This window comes from Rhincodon typus, chromosome 12, assembly GCF_021869965.1.
Source record: "Rhincodon typus isolate 14 chromosome 12, sRhiTyp1.1, whole genome shotgun sequence".
Lineage (NCBI taxonomy): Eukaryota > Metazoa > Chordata > Chondrichthyes > Orectolobiformes > Rhincodontidae > Rhincodon > Rhincodon typus.
In genome coordinates this window covers 60,827,816-60,833,239 of record NC_063343.1, presented here as the reverse complement: position 1 = coordinate 60,833,239, position 5,424 = coordinate 60,827,816, and the positions used below count along the sequence as shown (strand labels likewise).

General features: G+C 40.1%; 1 pseudogene; it reads left to right on the top strand.

Moving 5' to 3' along the window:
• Positions 1-3,193: 3,193 nt before the first annotated feature.
• Positions 3,194-3,692, top strand: LOC109927416 (annotated as a pseudogene).
• Positions 3,693-5,424: the final 1,732 nt, after the last annotated feature.

Sequence of the window (5,424 nt, the reverse complement as noted above, 5' to 3'; positions counted from 1 at the left end):
CTCATTTTGTTTCCCTTTATTTTATCCAGTGGAATTTGTTTCCTAATTGCCCTTGAACTGCGTGCTTGCTCAGCCATTTCTAGGGGCGTTGAGAGCTATCAACATTGTTGTGGGTTGCTGTTACATGCCGGCTAGACCAGGTACAGTCAGCAGAATTTCCTTCTGTAATGAAGGACATGAATGAATCAGATGGATTTTTATGATAATCAATCATAGTTTCATGGCATTATTGGACTAGCTTTATATTTTAGCTGTCCTAATTGGCTATACGTTCTAGCTGCGCATTAATAAAGAGCATTAATTTGGGTCACTCAATTCCTAATGCAGGGACATTACCATTACGCCACTGATTCCCTTTTCTGATAAAAGCTTGCCTCCAATTATTGGCCACAAAAACTTGTCTCTGTACAGCTTCCATTTTTGTCACCACAGGTGCCAATTTATGAGAAAAAATATGTGCCCAGGGTCCACCCAGAATATCATTTTATGAACACACAAATTAGGAGCAGAATTAGACCATTCATTCCCCCTCCTGAGATTGCTTCATCATTCACTAAGATCATAGCTGATCAGTTTGTTTCAAATTACACATTCTCATCTACCCTTGATTCTTCTGCCAAACATGAATCTATATACCTCATCATTAAAAATATTTAATAATCCTGCTTACACTGCCTTCTGAGATGGAGAGCTCTAAAGTTGCACAGGCCTCACGTAACATTTATGCTGACCTCTGTGCTGTAGAGCAACCTTGATTTGCAAATTGCCCCCTAGAAGGTGCGCCAAGGACAATAGGAATCTGCCTTTCCAACTTCACCTTGTCAAGGCCAGTCAGGATGTTATTAGATACTTTAATCAACTGTTCAAATGTGTTATGACACAGCTCTGGAGCAGGTGAGACTTGACTTCAAGCCTTCTGGTTCACAGGTAGGAGGACTATCACTGCACCACAAGAATTGTAGAATCATAGAATAGAACCATACAGTGCAGAAGAGGCCCTTCGGCCCATCATGTCTGCACCAACAAGTGAAAAACACCTGACCTTCAACTTAATCCCATTGACTAGCACTTGGCCCATAGCCTTGAATGAATCCAGGTACTTTTTAAAGGATGTGAGGCAACTTGCCCCTACCACGCTCCCAGGCAGCACATTCCAGACTGTTACCACCATCTCATAGAGTTAGAGATACAGCATGGAAGCAGACCCTTCAGTCCAACTTGTCCATGCCAACCATATATCCTATATAAATCCGTCCCATTTGCCAGCATTTGATCCATATCCCTCTAAACCCTTCCTATTCATTTACCCATCTCAATGCCTTTTAAATGTAATTCTACCAGCCTCCACCACATCCTCTGGCAGCTTGTTCCATCATGCACCACCCACTGTGTGAAAAAGTTGCTCCTTAGGTCCCTTTTATATCTTTCCCCTCTCAGCTTAAACCTACGATCTCTAGTTTTGGACTCTCTCACCCCAGGGAAAAGATTTTGCCTACTTACCCTATCCATGCCCTTCATAACTTTATAACTCTCTATAAGGTTACCCCAAAGACTCTGATGCTCCAGGGAAAAGAGACCCAGCCTATTCAGCCTCTTCCTACAGCTCAAACCCTCCAACCCTGGCAACATCCTCGTACATCTTTTCTGAGCCCTTTCTAGTTTCACAACATTCTACCTACAGGAGGGAGACCAGAACTGCACACGATACTCCAAAAGTGGCTGAACCAATGTCCTGTACAGCCGCAACATGACCTCCCAACTCCTATATTGAATACATACAAAAGTTTTTCCTCACCTTCTGCCCCTTAAATCTTAAATCTTACCTTAAATCTTCATCTCCTCATGACTGACTCTTCAACCAAGGGGAACAATTGCTCCTTATCCACTCTATACATGCCCTCATAATCTTGTACATCTCAGTCAGATCACTCGTCAGTCTTCTCTGCTCCAATGAAAACAACCCAAGCCTATCCAAACTTTCCTCAAAAGTTATATTTTCCATCCCAGGCAGCATTCTGGTGAATCTCCACTGGACTCCCTTCAGTGCACTCACATTCTTCCTATAATATGGCAACCAGAACTGCACACAATACCCTAAACGTGGCAGCACTAAAGTCCTACACAACTCCAACATGACTTCACTGCTTTTGTAATCTGTGTCTTGATTGATAAAGGCATGCGCCCCATATGCCTTTTTCACTGCCCTACGAGCACGTGTTTCCAGTGATCCTTGGACAAATACGCAAAGGTCTTTTGTTCCACACAACTTCCTAGTGTCATGTTATTCATTAAACATTTTCTTGCCAAATTACTCCTTCCAAAGTATATCACCTCAAACTTTTCAGGGTTAGATTCCATTTGCCACTTATCTGCCTATTTGACTATCCCGTTTATATCTTCTTGTAGCCCAAGACACTCAACCTCACCATTAACCACCCAACCAATCTTTGTAATATCTGCTAACTTACTAATCCAACTTCCCCCATACCGTCATTTATATAAATGATGAATCTAGGGAACCCAGCAGAGATTCCTGTGGTACGTCACTGGATAATGGCTTCCAGTCTCTAAAGCAGCCTTCTGTCATTACCCTCTGTCTCCTACTTTTGAGCTAATTTTGAATCCACTTTATCAAATTACCCTGTATCCCATATGCATTTGCCTTCTTGATAAATCTCCTATTGGGATCTTGTCAAACACTTTGCTGAAATCCAAATAAACTATATCAACTGTGGTACCCTCATCTACACACTTGGTCACCTCCTCAAAAAAACAACCAAATTTGAATTCAATTTTGATCAAATTAGAACCCCTGCTTTGAATCAATATGTTGTGGAAAATTCCAACACAGATTAGACTTGAACCTACATCTTCTGGCCCAAAGGAAGAGACACTACCACTGTGCCACAACAGCCCTTATATACAGTAAGCTTTTTATTAACCTATGGGACCAGGAGTGTGCCTGTTGATTAAATATTCCAGATCATCAAGAGACAACTCATAACCACAGTAAAGCCTGATCAAGCGAAGCTTCGAGACAGTAACATCCCTCAAAAAATCTATGTTAAAGCCAACAACACACCTCCTGAAATAAATGTAAAAACACACTCAGTAAGTAATAGAAATGTCATACAGGGGTTATACTCATCACTGTTATACTTTATTTACTGCAGTGGTGTGAGAAGGTTCAGAGATGTCAGCTCACCTTTAATGGATGATCATCTGGAACTGTTCTAGTTTCCTGATTAGAAGTAATGAGTGGTCTATAGCACTGAGTCCAACAATCTGAAGTTCAGAAATTCTTTCTGTGGCAATGGACTTCTACACCACATAACTGTAGGTGTAGAGCTAGCAGCAGATGGCAAAGAAATGGTGGTCATTCTCAAAAAGCCAGCTGGTCAACGCAAGTCAGCAACATCTATGAAAAGTTTACAATCAACAAGAATGGCTGGGCTGCCCTAAACAGTTTGCGACACATCATCCGTAAGAACAAGAACCGAAAGGACCTTCATTGACGTGCCACTGCTGTTCTGAAGAGCCAGAAGTCAGTTGTCATGAAGAAACTCATTTGGGCAACCAGATGGCAGGCTGTACTAGACTTGGTATCATGCAATGAGATAGCGTTAATTCATGACCTCATAGTGAAGGTGCCCTTAGATACCAGCAGCCATAATATTGAGAAGGGCACGTGACTCCCTCAGCATACCAACATTGTCCAATCATGAATATTGGTGAAAGGAGAAACACATGTTGCCTAATCTTTGCCCATGCAGTCATAAGGGCAAGCACAAAAATACCAAATTTCAAATAATTGCAGTAACTTTCTGTGCATGAAAAAGATTGCTGATTCATTGGCAAGTGACAAAAGCCATTACCCTGAAGGATGGCAAAAGTTTACAATACATATTAATGACATGGAGGAAGGAAGCCAAGGTACTGTAGCCAAATTTGCAGATGACACAAATAAGTGGAAAGGCAAGTTGCAAGACGGATACAAATAGTTTAGATATTCTTCTGATTGAAACAGATAGGTTTCTTAAGGGGCTTGACAGGGTAAATACTGAGAAGATGTTTCCCCTCAGGGTGAGTTTAGGACCAGAGGGCATAGTCTCAGCATAAAGGGACACCAATTTAAGACTGAGATAAGGAAGAATTTCTACTCTGAGGTTTAAGAGTCTTTGGAACTCATTGCCACATTCAGCTGCGGGGCAGAGTTGGCATATATATTTAAGTGAGAAATTGGGCAGGGCCCTGTTTACAAGATTAATAATGAGCGAATCATTAGGCAACACATGCCAATCGTTGCTATACATGCACTAGCTAACAGCTGTACAAACAGCCAATCTGAGGTCATCAGTTGAGCTAGAAGCACCGTGTATTTGTATGAATCATGTATTCACAGATGTTGGTCTAGCCATCAACACACCATCACATTGAATAAAGAAAAAATAATCCCTATTATTAATGTCAGGCTACAGGCCAGTATAGTTCCTTTTCTTCATTTTATGCTTCTTGGCTAGTGGAGGTAAGTGCCACCTGCCAATGCATGTGAACCATTGTAGAATTTAGGGGATCTGGAAGATCAAATCCAATGCATTCACTGTCTCCTGCAGTCACATTGTTTAAAATCCTGGGGCATGGAATTTGTCAGATTTCAGTCCTTTTATAAAAATATTATTTGACAGGATGTAATGTGCAGCATTTATTGCCTATCCCTATTTGCTTTTGAGAAGGTGTGGACAGCCGCCTTCTTGAATAGTGTACACTATGTGACATAGATACACCCACAGTGCTGTCAACTTTTCCAGTGCTTCTGGAATTTCGTCACTCTCATTCATCATTATTTCAGATTTTTTTTGTGTTTTCTCCTCTGAAAACAGACACAATACCTCTTCCAGTTCCCCAGTTTCTATTATAATTTCTCATGTCTTTAGCTCTTTGAAGCTCACATTAATTTCGTGAATTATTTTGTCTTTACATACTTCTTGAAGCTCTTATATTTCTTGCTAATTTATTCTATTGTTCTATTTCCCCTTTCTTTATCAATTTCTTTGTCAGCTTTTGCTGATTTTTAGACCCATGGAATCCTCAGGAGATAATGTTGCCAAAAAGGTTATTAAGTTTTTTTTTAAATTAAATACTATCCTTAACTACTTTAGACAGCCATGACTCGTCAGCAATTACACTGATTTTTTTTATTCTTCAGAGGAATTTATGTATATTGAGAATTATGAATTATTTCTTTAAATGATTTCTTTACTTATCCAATATCATGTTTTAATCTAATCTCCCAATTTGCCTCAGGCATTTTACCTGTCATAGATTTGTTTAAATTTATTACCCTAGTTTTGGCCTTAATTACATCACTTCCAAATTTAATGTGAAATTCTGTCATTTAATGATCGCTGTTCCAGAGAGACAATC